At 39.4% G+C, this 18,197-nt stretch overlaps 1 long non-coding RNA gene across 12 annotated transcripts in view; it reads right to left on the bottom strand.

The window, feature by feature from the left end:
* Window positions 1–18,197, bottom strand: part of LOC116442286 — a 207,622-nt gene that overhangs the window by 51,239 nt on the left and 138,186 nt on the right. The gene's annotated exons all lie outside the window — the stretch shown is intronic.

Here is an 18,197-nt window from a genome sequence, read left to right as displayed (position 1 = left end):
TGCCAGTGGGAGTATCCCCCACTGCATAAAGGCATCAGCATAAACCAAGGCTTAGTGTGCTGAGTCTTTGTGCTTTTTTAAGGACTAAATTCCTCTTGAGTGTAGAATAATTAGAATAATTCTCCATTCATGACAGACTAAGAGAAATTACTTTAGATTTAAAAGAATCCAGTTTTGTTGAATCTGGCCTTGGTATATGTTTGCACAACTTAGTCCAAGTTGAAGGATCTTAAACTAGAAAAAAAATGTATATTTCTCCTTGCTAGTAGATGATTCACTCAAAGAAGTTACTAAATTGGATGATACACTGGATACTAAATGTTGTGATGGGCATTGTAAAGTCACTCAAGTTTTCAGCACATGATCTTAAGGCACTCTGGGATCTTGAAGGGTGTATGTAGTGTTGCCATTTGACTTAATTTTTTCCTCCACCAGACCCTCCACCTTGTGCAAATGTAGAAAGAAACATTCCAGGGATGGGAAAAAAGTACAGAAGACCTTGAGTGCAGAAATGCCTGATGCTGCTCTCTGGACTGATGGGCAATGTGAGGTCAGCACTAACCAGTACAGCAGCTCGTTAACTTGCATGGTGGTGGGGAGCATGGGCAGCCGGGAGCCCTCTCTGCTACACCAACAGCTCCTGCGACCACACGGGCACACTCAAATTGTGGGAACTAATCCAAGGCAAGCAGCACTCCTTTCTGGCTGGTTTTGCAGGTCATCATAGACCCATGAACAAACCCAAGAAGAACCCCGAGTTTGTGACTTTTCTGCTGCAACCAGCAGACCCCCACAGCAAGAGAGATAAGGAGTGAGAAATGCTGGAGGGAGTTGCTCCAGAGACATGAGCTGAGGGCATTCGAAGTTCTTCCAATCATTCTTGTAAGAGAGGCAGCAGAACAATTTTGAGCAAGTTTCACCAAGTCAGTAACACATTTCAAAAAACATTTAATTTTCTCTCTGATGAAATGAGCAATAAAACTTTAAGGTCCACATTAAACGTGGCTTTTTGTCTGGTAGATTTTTTTTTTCATTCGGATCACTACAAGACACATGTAAAAACATGGAGGAGATGAGAAAACATGGAGGAGATGAGAACTTGGAAAGTGCATTTTCCAAGGGTCCCACTCCCTCTGCTATTGTGTTTCACTGCCCTTCTCTAATCACAGAATCATATAATCATAGAACCACGGAGTGGTTTGGTTTGGTTTGGTTTGGTTCGGTTTGATTTGGAAGAGACCTTAAAGATCACCAACTTCTAAGCCCCCTGCCATGGGCAGAGACATCTTCTACTCAGACCAGGTTGCCCAGAGCTCCATCCAACCGGGACTGGAACACTTCCAGGCATAGGACATCCACAACTTCTCTGGCCAACGTGTTCGAATGTCTCCTCACCCTCACAGTAAATAATTTCTCCCTAATATTTAATCCAAATCCCTCTTTTTTCAGTTTAAAGCCATTACCCCTTGCCCTTACCACGTGCCCTCTCCAGCTCCCTTTTAGTTCCCCCCTTGTGTCCCCCCTTTAGGCACTGGAAGGTGCCATAAGGTCTCTCAGAGCCGAAGTCCCGGAGGCAGAGATGCGGCCCCCATTCCGGCAGCACGCACTGAGGTATCGCTGGGGCTGTTCGCCACCCTGCGCTGCCGGGACAGGCGGCGCCCGGGGGAAGGCGGGCGGTCCCCGGCCGCTCCCCGGCCGCTCCCCAGCGCCCCCGGGAGCGCAGCCAGAGGGAGTCGCCGGGCGGGCGGCCCCTTTCCTCCCTCCCTCCCTCCCTCTGCCGCTGCCCCCCGTGTCCCTCTGCCCCCGCTCCCACGGGAAGCGGCGGCGCTGACAGCGTGCCCGTGTCACTCCGGTCCGGCTGTCACTCTGCCTCGGGCCGCTATTGAGGGCGGCGAGCGGCGCAGCCCCGCCCGGCGCGGCCGCCGATCGCTATCGCGGGGCTGCGGCTGCCCCTGCCATGAACCTGCCTGCGGGATGGGGGCTGGGAGCGGGAGGGGGCCGGCAGCGGAGAGCCGCTGATACAGTTTGGTTTCTTTTCTTATTTCCCTCTCCTTTCTCCGGCGCTCAGTCTTTTGTGTCAGCTTTCAGAAATGCTCTGTTTGACTGGCAGCCTGTCACAGATCAGTTACCACCTAAAGCCGCTTGGCAGGGAGAGGTGACGGCCCAGGAAGGGATCTAAGTGGGTTTATCAGTGCTTCTTTACGCCTCGTGAGCTCCTTGACACAAAAGGAAAGGGTATTAAAGATCTAAAGCGAGCCCAAAAGCGTGAAAGCTCCTTATAGGCTGCGAGATGTGGATGTGACTAAATTTTTAAATATTTTGAGTTGATGCTATTCATTTTGCCAATAGAGTAGAAAGAATTTTTGTTACAGAAATGAGTGTATGTTCCACTTGAGTGAGATTTGGAAAAGGGAGGAAGTCCCTAAATATGTGCTTGGAATATTACAACTACCCTCTATTTACAATCATGCATCTGTTTTAAATATATATATATATATACACACGTATATATAAAATCTGGCTTTTGTTTTTTCAATAAAAAAGAAACCAACCCCCAGTCATTTAGCACATAGACCGTTCAATTCCTGCTACTACTGCTGAATTCATTTAGGGGGGTTGTGTTTGTTTGTTTGTTAAACTTTAAACATTGTAACATAGTAAGAAGGGTTGGTAATTTTGAAATCCTATAAATGGGAAGCATGGAAAAGGTCCAGAATTCATTAGGTATATGCCATATCTCCTTTCAGGCTCTTTTATGCATGGATTATTGTTAAAGTGGTGTATTTTTAGCATGCCGATGGCTTCTCACAGCACATTACTACAACCATAATGGTTACACTATAGGCAGCAGAGCACAAAGCCTTTTCTTTTGTTCCTAATTTAGCAGATCTCAAACTCTTTTATTGTCTGATTTAAATCAAAACACAAACATTTCTATGGGAGATAACATCAGTAAGGTGTGTGATTTGGTGGTGACAAAATATAGGAAAAGCCAGCCTACATCCTGGTGGTCAAAATAAACAGATGTTTTCCATCATTTGTGTTAGGGAAATTATACGTATTCTAAACCTCACATAATCAGAGGGTCATATTCCAGCCTTGGTGAATGTTAATGAGAGTTATTCAGGGATCGAGAATAGTCATGTTCAAGATTACCTTTTTTCCATTTACTCTAAAAAATGGGGAATGCTTATTTATTAATTTTATTTTTCATCTTTTTACACAGTTCATTTTGAAAGTAAGTTTTTAAAGTGTTTGGGATCATAACAACATGGGGAGGGGAGGTTCAAATACAAAAGAGTAAGTCTCAATCCATCTCTGATTCTGTATAGTCACCCAACTTGTTTTTCACATCATTATAGCCCCTCCTAGCCTCCACATCTGCTGTCTACCATTTTCATTGCTTATAAGCAGCAGGTGAAGGGCCCAAATGAAAGATTTAACAAGACTTCAGTGGAGCTGCTGCCCTGAAATTTCACTCCCCTACACAATGCTCTTCCCCTCTTTTTGTCTGAAATAAAGTGTTTTTCTCAGACCATTGTCTTGACTGTTGGCTAATATTGTCATCCTCTATAAAGTTCTGTATATGGCTACTGAGCTGAAAGTGAGTACTGTTAAAATATTTTCATGCTATTTCCTCAAATTTGTAAGGCAGGCAACTTAAATCATCCTCCCACCCCATTGTGATTAGAAACCTGCAGAAACTCGAGGAACCCTGTTTACTGATGCAAATATTAAGCCAGCAAATTAAGTGCAATATGTGCACTTATTGTTCTTATGCTTTCCTTTTCAGGGTGCACAAAAAATATTAGGTGTCTACTAGACCAGTGAAAATGGAACATTTGATTTTTGAGCAGTTCTGATTAAATCTTACCGCAAATAAAGTTTGAAAAGAAATACATCAGAAAAACCAAAAATGCAGGGAAACAAAATACATTTAGTTGTTCTATCCACAACTAAGATTTAAATTTGTCTTCTTTTATTTTTTTGTCCTCTGTAAAAATGATCAGACTTTCACTTCATTTCCAAATACATTTGCAAGCACAGCACCACATCTCACCTCCACCAGATCACCCAGCAAGGACCATAACTTCTCAAGGTGCATCTACAATGAACTTGGTAATTCCTTTGCAGGGTTAACCAGAAAGACTACTAACAAGATAAACCTGTTACCTGTGAGGTGGATTGAGGTAAACAGAAAATCCAAACTAATCACAAAATTAACTGTGGTAGAATGTCATCAAAATGAAGCTTTTAACAGGCCTAAACCGAGATTTGAAGTTAAGAACTTGCAAATCTAAAGCTGAAACTTTAGATGGCATCTGATTTTATCCCAGGTAATATATATTATGGGATAATGAGCTCTACCTTAAATAAGCTAAAATTAGGTTAAATTTATCACTGCAAAGAACGAGACAAGGTGAAAGACTTGTCAGAAGTGCACACAGCAGTTGCAGGCACTCAGCAAGGCAGCTGGGATTCTTTGGGAGAAGTGGGGATGTAGTCCCCTGCAAACACATGAAGGTCATTTGAAGTGCCTTTAGATGAAGTTCATAAGTACTGGTCATAATATTTTCTTCATAATATTAAAAAAAATAAATGTTGACATTAATTCTTTAAGTACATAGCCTTTCTCAGATTATCCAGGAACATCTAAAGCAGAGATCTGCCCCAGCTGTAGGGCTGATTTGTTCTCTGCTTCCTGAAAACCTGGCACATTTTGGGGAGAGAGAGGCTGGAATTCTTGGATTTATTTGTATTTATCAGCAAATTGAGGCATTGGCTGTGCTAAACTAGAGTCTGATGGTGGTAGGGGTCTTCTGTGGTAGGACTGACAAGTTGCTGGTGCTTAGGGAACAAGGCAATGGAACTAAGCACCGTACCCATTGTTTACAAATGTTACATGGAAGGATCTTTTAAACCAGTGCATCTGAAAAGCTACTTTTTACACTCACTTTAGTGTTCTTTGACACTGTCAGAGTGGTGTCCATACAGAATGCACTTCAGTATGGGTAAAGATGTGGATGTGGTGCTAAACAAGGGAAAATAGAAGAAAATGCTGTCTGTCTTTCATTATTTTACTTCCTATGGCCCTTGGCCTTATCTATCAGGGTTCTTGTAACATTTTTTCCATCTTAACATATGAGGTTTTGCCTATAAAGACAAAACACCTGCATGCACCTGTAAAACTCCCACAGGGGTTTGTCTCCTTTGCCAGTCGCTCTTTCTCAACCTTCCATGAGTAAACTGCAGTGGAAAGCAGTCCTGCTTAGCCAGTGCTCAATTCCACAGCTGGGCTGCAGGAGGAGGCCACAGTTCCTTGCTATCCATCAGAGAGGGAAAGAGATCTCAGCTTGCCAGTACCTGAGATACATTCAGGCAAAACTGACTAAAAGCGCACTGTGGAGCCTAGTCAATACCAAAGATGAAGAGGAGTCCACGGAGAAGAGAGGGAGGGAATGAGATGGAAATGAGAAACTAGGCAGGAAAGGTGCTGATTTTAAACTCCCTTCCTCATAAGGAAGCCTTGAGCCACAACATCTAGCCTTTTGGCTGCTTTGCATTTGGTACTTTTTCTGAAGGCTGCATTTTAAGTTGAGCTTTTTAGTCAAATGCTTGCTAAAGCTGCAAGTGGCAAGAGAGAGCTGAAAGTCACAGCCTGCTCTTCACTGGCCACAAGCTGTGGCAGGTGGCATGTGGTCAGTGACAGGAGCTCACTGCAGGGACTTGTGGCCACAGCATCCAGCTCCTCAAGGAGGGGAGCAATGGTACCAGCACACCAGCTCTCAGTCACTCCAGCTATGAAAGAGACACGGCCAAGAAAAGATAAATGACATTATTTCCATCTGTTGCAATACAGAAACTCACACCACGGTAAATTAAGCAATCCACTCGATGTAACCGGGCATGCTGATAGAAACCTAACCAACCATTCTTACTCCGAACCTTCACCTGGTGAAGCCAATATCAGTTTTGGGGCTTGAAGTTTCAGACAAAGTGAAACAGAGTATTGTGCAAAAATAGGTAGACCTTTCTGTTGTCAAAAATGGGATTTTCACAGACACAGGGCATATTTAAAAACTGTGGTTCAGCGACAACTATTAGTGTTCAAACTTGAAAAAATCAGAACCCTTCTAATCCAAAAGTGCTGCCTCTTTACCTTGGCATATTTGAACATTAAATTTAAAGGTACAAAATATGTAACAGGTATAAAGGATAAGTATAAACACAGTAATATCATGCTTGCCAGTAGTTTTTTAGACATGATTAAAACAGCTGGTATCTACCACACAAAGGCAGTTGTATAACAGAGGCAGAAAACCTTAATCTTGTCTGCGAGGCCTTTAAAGTTTCCACTAGGATGAAGGGTGCTATAAAAATATTTTTAAGCCTGTAACTAGCAAAAATGACTTCATTATGATCTCATGTGCTGCCAGAGCACCAATTAAATTGACTTGATAATGTTATGATTAGGCAGTACTTTTCATCAGTTACAAAGCTCTTGATTGAAGAAGAGATTTGCAACGTTGAAAGAAATGACCTTGTGATGTGGATTTTTATCAATGACTTTTTACCTTGCTGGTTTCCAATTACATGACAAATAAATAATAGTACTTGCAGCTTCTATTATACTTCTGAGGATCCCAAAGTACTCTGCTGATTAATTAGCTTCACAAGAGCTGTGAGAGTTAGATACATGTTATCCCATTCTTATTAACAATTCAGAATTCAAATGTGATATCTTAGCCCCATTCAAATAAATGGTAAAAATCCTCTTGACTTTAGGAGGGGTAGGATTTCACTCAGACAATTTAAGCAGTTTGACCAGAAAATATGCTGTGCAACAGAGCTGGGACATTTCTCCTTTCTCACTATAAACTAATGTACCCAAGGTTTGAATTACACTCCCTGCACTTCCATTGTCGAAAAGCCACCTTTAAAAGTCATAACATACCTCTATGAACTTAATTTAAAAAATAATTAAAGCAAATTTGGTTTTTTGGTGGAGAAAAAGAGGGCAGATGTTCCACAAAGCATTTTTTCAAGTCCTTTTCAGTTTATAATGTAGAAATTTGAGAGCACTTGCTTTTCAGTATTTATATGAACATATACATTGAAAAAATGTGCATTTGTATTAAATATGTTCTAATATTTGTCTCAGCAGGAATTCATAGAAGAAAATCAATGCACAGTACAGTAGTCTACTTGGAGTTTCTTAGCTCGTGCTAAGGCAAGTTCAAAATTAAGCAATTACATCATAATAAAGAATAATTTGGAAAAAAAGCATTTGTATTCCTTGATGCTCTAAAATGTGTACTTCATGGTTACAGCTCTTTCTCAGAGCTAATTGCTGTTTAGGATACAGTGCAGTGGGTGTTCTAGTGCAGTTGCTTCAGACTCCTTTGAAGAGTTATAGAAAAGAAGGAGAGATGGACAATTTGTTTTTAATTTTTCAATTATGGAAGAGAGTTGAGACAAAAACAATCTTTCTGCACTCAGTTCAAAAAATGTGTAACCTAGAGCAGCAACAGCTGCACTGTATTGCTTGATGTCCACCAGGCAGGCTGGCTCCCTATCAGAGGAGAAATGGAATCTGAGCTACCTGCTTATATTTGGAAAGAATACGTAACCAACTAATCCTTTGCCAAAAGAAAAAGCATTAAAAAGTTCTTCTTTTTCAGGGATTATAGACAAACTCAATGCCTATGTCCCAATCTGAGCTAAAAGAATTGTGATAGCAACCCTAGATCATTGCTTCTTTCTTCTTCAAAAGATATTCCAAGGATCTTGGAGTGAATGTGAAAGACTCATCATTGATTATTAAATGCGGACAGAGTGGTGAAATGTAATTCCTGAACTGGTTCTCATCTTGTAGAGTTGGTGGAAGCAGAGGAGACCCTGGAAAGGAAAAATGAACTAGTGCAAGAGATGCATCTGTGTGGAGAATGGGAATGTGACACTTTCAGACTGTTGTAGAGACTTACAGGACATGAACCACTTTTGGCCAAAAAAAAAAAAAAAAAAAAAGAGAGAGAACTGAGGGGTGACCCTCAGTACTAACTGCACAGTAACCAGTGTCAGAAAAACCATAGCTGAGGATTGCTAATACTACTGCAATTAAATGCAATTAGATAGTGTGAATCAGAGCTGATTAGTCTGCAGGGTACAATAAGCATTACGTGGGCAGACTAGCCCAACTTGGCACTGCATGGGGATTACAAGGTTTCTAATGCTATGACAATTTCACAATTAATCCATTCTTTTAACACATCTTTACTCTTGCAATGTCTTTTTATTATAATAAATTTACATTATAAGTTTTGAATTTTTTATATAATATGAATATATTATAATAAGTTATGTTATAAAGGTACCTCTATTATACGACCTTGTAATTTCATTCGGCCAGGATGCATTAAGTGCAGTAGTAAGGAGAGGGAAAGAACTTTACAATCAACATTTAATCTGGCTGTCAGCTCAATAACAGAAAAAAAAATGAAGTAGGTTTTCACAGTATCCACAAAGGCTCTAGGCAATGCGAACCTTGGGCCTTAAATTAATGCTTAGAGACAAAGCAAAGCATAAGCCATTTTACAGTAGTACGCAAGTGGCTTTATTGGTTTTGACCCATAAATGCCAAATTTCACATAAACTGTGGTGTAACAGAAAAACTTCTTTCAATTCAGCTTTTGCAGCCAGCTCAGAAGTCATGTACTGTTCTACACATTATTTCAAATCCTGGAATAATAGAGTGGTTTGGATAGGATAGGACCTTAAAGATCATCTACTCCAAAACTCCCTGCATGGGCAGGGATGCCACCTACTAGATCAGGTTGCTTGAAGCCCTGTCTAACATGGCCTTGAACACTTCCAGGGATAGAGTATCCACAACTTCTCTGTGTAATCTCTTTCAGTGCCTCACAACCCTCAGAGTAAAGAATTTCTTCTTAACATCTAACCTAAATCTCTCTTTCCATTTAGAACTGTTCCCCCTTGTCCTATCACTATCCACTCATGCAAAAAGTCCCTCTCTCTCTTTTTTGTAAGCCCCCTTTAAGTACTAAAAGGCTGCAATGAGGTCTCCCCAGAAGAGAGAGAAGATTCTCTCCTTGATGCTGAACAACCCCAGCTCTCTCAGCCTGTCCCCATGGGAAAGGTGCTCCTGACCTCCGATCATCTTTGTGGCCTCCTCTGGACCTGCTCTAACAGGTCCATGTGTTTCTTATGTGGGAACACCAGAGCTGGACGCAGCACTCCAGGTGGGGTCTCATGAGAGCAAAGAAGAGGGAGAGAATCACCTCCTTTGCCCTGCTGGCCACCCCTATTTTGATACAGCGCAGGATACAGGTGGCTCCCTGCCCATGAGTGCACATTGCTGGCTCATGTCCAGTTTTTCATCCACCAGAACCCCCCAGGCCTTCTCTGCAGGGCTGTTCTCCATAAGTTCTTCTCCCAGTCTGTATTCATGTCTGGGATTGCCCCGACACAGGTGCAGCACCTTGCACTTGGACTTGTTGAACCTTACAAGGATCTCACAGGCCCACTTCTCAAGTTTGTCCAGGTCCCCTGCATGGCATCCCATCCTTCACGTGTGCCAACTGCACCACTCAGATTTGTGTCATCTGCAAATTTGCTGAGGGTGCACTTGATCTCACTCTCTGTCACTGATGAAGATACTGAAGAGCACCAGTCCCAAGACAGAACTCTGAGGGGCACCACTTATCACCGGGCTACATCTGGATAGAGTCATTGACCACAGCTCTCTGTCTGTGTCCGACAATTCAGATCCTAGGTTAAAAAATCCCTGCTCTTCACCGTATTACTGTTAGGCAAAGCAAGTTCTCCATAGTGCAGCATTCCCCAAATCCACGTGCATTGTATTTTAGTGGCTTCTGGCATATTACCAAACTGTTACAAGCAACGTAAACTGATTATGCCACAAATTATGCCTGTACACAGAGGCAGACATAAAATTGTTAGCATGATTCAATTATATTCTGTCTTTATGGACATGAAAATGAAGACAATATCTTGGAAGTCTCTGTGTTGACAATTCACAATTAGGCTTTGAGTAAGTGGAGATACTTTTATGACAGATATAAAAAATGAAACAAAATCTCCACAGGATTTTCAAAAGTTTTTATTTATGTTCACAGATCCCAAAAAATTCTGAAGATATGCCTGCAGGAAGACATGTTACTACCTACTGGGATATTAGCAATAAGATTTATCACCTCTTTCCAAAGACTCCCAGCAAGAAACTGTCCCACTGAGTTTGGTGAAAATAGATAAAAGGTTTGACCTCCAGTCTGTAATAACAGCAGTGGACACCAAACTAGATCATCTGGCTGGCAGGGTGAATTAGCTTGACCACTAAGTGGGTGTGATTAAAATCAGGGATGGACAGACTTTCTAGTAGACAATAAGAGAAGAACAACATAGATCACTCCATTTTCCATGTCTTCTGGCATACCATGATTCTCTTTTGGAAGAATACCCTGCAAGGCTGGACAAATAAATCATAAGATCTAGTTGTCTGCTAAGGCTGCAGCTGATGAAGGAAAAAATGGATTGTGGATGATTCTATTAAGATCAAAAATGGCTACTTGATTTTTTTTCCCCATAGAAAACTTCTATGCTGAAAAACACAGAAGATATTAAAAAAAAAAAAAGCAAGTAATTCACATGTGCCATATATATATATAGAGTGCTTTTTTAATCTGGATATTTGTGTCTCTTCTCCCTTCACCTGTACTCTTCTCCTTTATTGAATGCAAACTCCAAGAAGCTTAAATCAAATATACAAAGTCACTAAGTTCAAGCAGATTTGAAATTAGGTGAAGAAAGTTCACTCAAACTTACAGACTGTACTTTTGGCTTCAGCAATTCTAAAAACAAAGATAATCTATATCCAGGGGGTAAGAACCTGAAGCAACACCTGAAATATAGATAGTCTTTTCAAATGCAGTTGATTTTAATAGACTTCTCTTAAAATGTCTTTTGATTTCCTATTGGTTGATAGGTGGAATGTGGCAATACAAACCTCAGAAATTATTATCTCAAATATTTTTATATTGGTATTCTTACAATCATCATTTCATTAATATTCAAGATTTGCCATCAAGATTATGGTTTATGAAAATGCTAGGCTCTGGTAGTTCATAAAAAATACTCTTTCTGTACTATTTATTTCCTGTTAATTCTTACAGGCCACCACTTCTTTTAACCATCTACATCCCAGCTCAGATGCTGTTTCTCTTTCTTTCCAGCAAAGGATTACATTTTTTATTTGCCCAAAATACTCTGATAATCTGGTTTTTTACTTCTAATATGGATTTGGAGCATTGTCTGCATTTTTAAAGATTCCAAAAATAGGCTAAAATGTGGTTTAAGTAAGGATCATATGATGGGTAGCATTCATTCAAACAAATGTATGCAACTTGTGTTGCTATGCTTGCCATTAATGTAGCACTGCATAGGAAAATAAAATAAGCTGAAGCAGTCAAGAACATAATACTGAAGTAAATACACACAAATTGTAAACCTTGGTAGTTCATACAAACCCAAAGAAAATGCTAACAATTAAGATATATAAGGTGAAGCTTCATAATCCATACAAACACTGAGAAATATTTTGCCTAATTCATATCCTGATACTGAGTAATTTGAAGCTAAATCATTTTACATTACAAAGAACATTTAGGAAAGCTTCTTAATTTAAAGATCCTCTCCCTAGAAAAATAGCCAGTGACCCTTAACCATGCTGTTATTTCCAGCATATATGTGAATATACATGCTGAAACTTCACCATCATAGTGATGAACTGCTTCCTTAGGTGTGAAGAGCTTTATTTTCCCAGTTATAGCATGAATAGAAGACAAACAAAGGCATGGGGGAAAAAAGACAGGAAAATGTGTATGGATTGAAATAGGATGCAAGGGAATTAAGGAATGAAGGATGTGAGGAGGTGGAGGGAGGAAAAAGGAAAAGAATATGTATACAAGGTGGTATTAAGAATTTTTAAAACCCTGCATGAAATGAGGGATTAGAAAGAAGAAAGTCAAATCAATAAATGGTGGGAAACTATGCTGGTGGGAAATTATGCTGGTGAAAAAACTAAGTGGGGGCTATAGGAGAAGAAAAGCCCTTTGACCTCACACATCAGTCCTAAGTGTAACCTGCTCTTAAGCACAGAAGAAAAATAAAAGCTGAATAAACCAATGATGTTTATAAAATCCGTAGATAGTTTTCTATGGATATAAGATGGATTTTTGGACAAAACAGATTTTATAAGTGAATATATACCTATGTGTGAGCACAAACTTTCCAAGCTGTTAGCTCTGGGATTTCAGGTGCAAAAATCAGCTATCGAGGGTAAAGGAACTGAAGTCTTATTTAGCCTCACAGTTCTCTGTTGCCAAAGAGCCAGAACTTAAGTAGTTCACACTGCAATTTTTGCAGCCCAAACCAAGCACGTACCAGCACTATTATATAAAATCAATATAGAAATGTCATCTGCAAAATCCCTGCCCACTCTGCCTATCCCTATACCAGGTCATGTGCATGTTAGCAAAACAAACCAGCTGATTCACACTGCTCCTGCAAGGGGGAGTATTTTTTCATCCAAACCTTTACCGTTGCCCTTTTTTTTGTTGTTGTTGTTGTTGTGGTTAGTGCAAACAGCAGAGAAAATTCCTTCTGCTTTATCAAATGGTTCATTAAGAACCAATGCTGATGAGTTTCTAACGACATTGCCCCAGTTGTCTGCAGCCTCCCTTCATTTCAGGCCTGCAGGCAGTAACAGTCACAAAAGTCTTAGGAGTTTCATCACCATCACCACCAGTGGAGACAAACTGGCTGTTGTGACCAGAATCATCAGGCTGCGTTACACTAGCACAAAGGGGAAAAAGGGAGAAATCCTACTGGTCAAAAGTTCTACAAAACACAACTCCTGACACTCCTGAATTCTTGAGCATGTTGCTGTTAGATTTTACTTAGCACAAATAAAAGAAGTAAATGCTCACCCATAAACATAGCATGTTTCTAACAAGCCTCATTCTTTCCAGTATGAAATGAAAGTTAATTAGATATTAAAAGCTACAAAATATCTATTTATTTATAAATATTATATAAATATTAACAATTATTATATTTATTTATTATCGTATTTATTAATTATTATATTTATTAATTATTATATTTATTAATTATTAAATTTATTGATTATTAATTATTATATAATGATAGATATATTATTATATAAAATATTTATTTCTCTTTTTGTTTGGTTTGGTTTTGGGTTTTTTTCCAACAGTTTATTACAGTAGCTATGCTATTTAAAGACAAATAAACTTTTTCATCAAAAGAACTGTAAAGATCCATGAGAACATGGAAGAAAATCATCTCACGGGTACTAACCTCATACTAATCCACTACTTCATAGTCTTATGCAGTCTGCGGAGTATTAGAGATCCTTGTAAAAACATAAGTGACAACTTCAGAATTTTTTTATAGTTTCGTAAAATAAATCTGCAATGGATAAAGCTAAACCAAAGGTGATGTTTTTAGCAAACAACACTCATAATAAAGATGTTAATGGGTTTATCCCTTTCCATATGTTCTTTCCCATTTGTTTTTGGTTTGCTTTGAATCTAAATTTTGATGTTTTTATTGAAGTATCATGAAAATATATACACAAGAGTTTATAGGGAAAACACCATAATACAACAGGTATCAACCTGAGCACAAGCACTGGAAGAAACATAATTACTTTTGAAAAAATGCAGATTGCAGAGGAATGTAATGGATGGAAGAGATGTCACTGTACTCAAGGAAATGGTATGCAAAAAGGGGTGTTCCCATTATGGGCACTACCTGGCAAATCCTGTTCCTATTTTCAGGCCAAAGAACCTCCACTAAAAGGATTCGGCCCTGTCTTTAAAGTATTGTCCTGATCTTTTTCCCATGAGACCTCCCAAGGGGGCTCACACGAGCCCCATGCCAAAGGTGCTCACCCACCAAGAGATTGGGAGAGAATGCCCATATCCTGGAGGACATTCCAATGCTGTGCACTGCTGGCACATGTAAATATTCAGAAATTTCATCTTCAAGCTTTAACATCGGATGTTTCTATTCTCTCCAGCTGACAACTCCAAGTAGAAGAGTCTGAAGTAATACAACAGAGTGCTAAGCAACCCTTGAATACCTGTGGCAAAGTCCATACCTGGCAGGAAAAGGTGCAGTCTTCAGCACAGCCTACAGCAGCAGGAAGTTTCCTTTCTATTTACTTATCTAGGATTAGGAGACGCAGTTCAGCACTTTGACAGTCACAGGCAAATATCCTCTTTAGAGATGCTATAATCATTCCTTTAGTCCCTGGAAATATTTTACTTCCATCCCTTCCATCATGCCCAGGAGGAGTCTAAGAGACTATTCTTCCATCGAGTAATGTCAGACACGGGCATGTTGCTGATGCCATTGCCTCTTCCTGACAAGAAGGAAAGAGAGTTGAGTGTGCCTGTACACTGATATTATAGCTACTAATAAAGTCACTGCATGTTCCAGCACATGTACCAAAGGCAAGAAGGGACAAAGCTCAGTTTCAGGTGTCGGAGTCCTTTGCAGACAGTAACAGATGGCTGTACTCCTGGAAAAGGACAGACCTGCAGTAGTACTGCAGTTCAAGGGCTGGTATTGAGGCTATTCCCAATGTAAAATTCTAGACTGCAATTTGCACAATTATCAGAAATGCTGGAATATCCTAAAGATTCTTAGGTTGTTTAGTGCTTTCCTTCTGAGCAGGGTTTTCATCTGGGTGGTATAAAGAAGTATGTGATATTCCTTAAATACAAAGACTCCATTTACATATGTATTGTATTGGTTTTTTTCTTTAAGTGGCTATTAAATACTTTGTATTTAATTATTATTTTAAAGTTTCATTTTCCAATAAAATTATTATCCTACAGTAAATAGAAACTGCAGTTGACTGTTCAGGTTTCAGACCCAGCCATTTGACACTGAGATGACAAATTCTGAAAATCTGAGTACCATAAGTCAATTTTTTACCTGTGTCGACTCAATTTAAATGAGAAGCAGGCAAAAACCTTGCACTTACTAAAGCTTCCTACAAACCAGCTGGGTAAGGAAACTGGCCTTCTGCATGGAGATTCAAATAATTTTATGAATTCCATGAGCCCTCCTTGATAAATTACAGCCATTAAATGATAAATAATCTGAAAAAAAACCCCAAAAATAAATCTAAATCCAGGTACTCAAATATAACTAAACTGTCAATTTAGAAATATAAATTTCTTCTTCATTGAGGAATAGTTGGGAATTATGATTGGTAATTGTTTCAGGATCCAAACTCCTTTTCTTGCATGAATGTGTGGAGACAGAGGAACTTCTGAGGTTAGGAATTAGCCACTGTAAATATGAATTACAATACCTCAGAAGAAATTGTTCTATATTTATTATTAGTCACAAAAACATTCAATTCCTCATTAGAATTAAGGCATATAATTAACTTTTTTATTCTTAATACTGTGGTAAAAAGAGGCTTGACAGGATGGAGCATATTATGTATTTTACAAATAAGTCATTCAGTAATTGGATTGTTCCGAAAATCCTTTCCCTCCAGTTTAAAATTAGTATTTATAATCTCAACTCTTGGTAAATATAAAAATGCAGAAGTCTAAGCCTAGGCAGGGCACTTTCAGTTCTGTTCCTCTTTTTTCCCTCAGTCTTCTGCGCCTAAGTGTGTTTTCCTTGAGACAGAAAGAGGGATGCAGGCTGAATGCTGAACCCAGTCTTGCAAATATTTTCTGGTTTTGTTCCCTCACATTTTCTTTTTCAGAATCCTAATGTAACACTTCCCTGCACTACCCCATGTTAAAGCCCCGGCTCCTGAACTGTTGTATTTGGACAGCTATTAAGAAGCTCCCTGCATAAGTAATCCTCCTCCTCACAGAATTCTTAGCCCTCATTCCCTAATGTTAGCCGAGCAAAACGGTGTTTTTTATAAACACAGTGCAACCACCAAGAAATCAATTCTGTGTGTTTTCCTCCCTTCAACACTTTTAAAGGAGTGTGATCAGTTTTTGTCTGTGTTTCTTTTGCACATCCTTTCCTAGCTTTAAAGCAGTGCTTGAGCCCTTCCCCTCGCCTCTGAAAGAAAAAAAAAAGGAAAAAAAAAGGAAAAACAAAACAGGTAGAATTCCTCTGTTACTATTAACACCTAAAAATATGATCATGAAACAAAAGCTTTGCTCCTCTGTCCAATTTGATGTCTTTTTCATGCTGCCTCAGTGATGGCCAAATAATTGGTTGTTCACTTGTGTCCTTGTCTCCCCCGACAGTTCCACAGATGCCCTGAACAATGCTCCAAAGACTGCTTTCAGTAGGGGCAAATCCTCATTAATCATTCCTGGCTGACAGCACAAGGGAACACCTGCATCTGGCGCAGGGACCAAGCAGTGGCTTCTGGGAGCGCGCATTAAAGAGACCAACCAATTCAAGTTGTGGGAGTAGGCTTCTAATAGCCATGTGAAAAATCCGTCTCTCGCTGGATTTTCCTTTCATTAACTAGCTAAAATTAGACCTGTGGCTCCTGTTGAGATTAAAACATCAATGTATTGTAAGCAAATCAGGAAATGAACAGTACTGTATGTTATGATAAATGGCTGCTAAATTCTTTATGTCTAGATCAAGCAATGTTAGCATTAAATACTGATGAACTGTCACATAATTTTCATTTAGAAATGACTGCACTTTGAGCTTCATGTCCTGTGGTGCTCATAAATATTTTCTCCTGCTATATTTCACAAATAGACTACACTGACTACACAGATATTTTTAGCATGTAGTCCTAAGACCACGCTGTATACAAACTGTTTTCTGTGCAAACACATCAACCCTTACATGCAAAGTATGATCAGAAAATGTTCATGGTGCAGAAAGGTACCGTAGCCACCCCAGCGCTATAAAGCCATGTTCCAGCTTTCTATTGTAACACTTTCTTAGCAGAATAGTTGTCAAGTGGGGGTTATTAAATTGTTTACATTGTATTTAGAGTACAGGGCAGGATTTTCCTCCTGAGGCAAATGGGAAAGGAGTGAGGAAAGAAAAAATAAGTTGCTTTTTGTTTGTTTAGTTTAGTTTTCATAAAAATGAGTCAGGTGTTTTATCTAAACACGTAGGGCCATTAAAACCTCCAGTAGGATTCCAACTGATTTCAATGGGCTTTGGGTCAGGCCCTTAGGCCCCGCATCTGCTCTGTGATTAAACAAGCACATCTCTTCTCACATATAAACTGGAGAGAACCACCATAGGCTAGGGATTACAGACGACTAACAATGTATTTTTTTGCACATATGACTGAGCACAACCAGGCTTTGAGTCTGTCCATGAAATGTGTTCACATCTCAAACAAGCAGCACTCAGCTGATACAAAAAGTGTCGTTTAAAAAGCAGTCAATTATCACCTATACACCATGGTGAAGATTTTAGCAAAGGTCAGACAGGTCAGATGAGGAAGCAAAGGGAAAAAGTGACGCAGAAAAAAAAAACCCCTGCAGAACTCTGAGCATTAAAATGCCGCTAGTGCTGAGATATATACAGTGTAAAAGAGCATAAAACACATCTGGGCTATGAATTGAATATTTAATTTGAGGAATACTTTCCTGCAACCTGATACTGAGGGAATTGATTTGGGGGGAAAAAAAAACCTGAAACAGAATTTTAGAGTGTCTTTTTTTTATTTTCTTTAACTAGAAGGAAAAGTTTGCATATTCATTTGCAAAGTAAAAGCACATTCTGTACAAGCAAGAATAAAGCTTGCATGCAGTAGATTTAAAAAAAAAAACCAAACAAAAATAAACCCCACCACTGACGACCAAGAGAAAAACTATGAACTGCCACATTTCAGAAAGCAAGGATTAAGTACTGATGCATATATAGCTTACACACATTTTCTCTTTATATGTTTAATACTATCTTTTTAAAGTTATTGAACAAAACTTTAAAGTTTTTTTTGCACTTCATTGTCTGTTAGAAATAGTGGCATTTGATAAAGAAATACTTTCTTCCTACCGAGCGCAGTACCATCATCTGCACAGTATGAGAAATGGTGCCATCTAAATGCTGTGGGTTAAGGAGATAAATAAGAGCAGCTAGCACAATACAGACACATATCTGGC

The sequence above is a fragment of the Corvus moneduloides genome, chromosome 3 (assembly GCF_009650955.1).
Source record: "Corvus moneduloides isolate bCorMon1 chromosome 3, bCorMon1.pri, whole genome shotgun sequence".
NCBI classification, from domain to species: Eukaryota; Metazoa; Chordata; class Aves; order Passeriformes; family Corvidae; genus Corvus; species Corvus moneduloides.
Note: the sequence above shows the minus strand (reverse complement) of the source record. Positions and strands in the feature narration are given on the sequence as shown.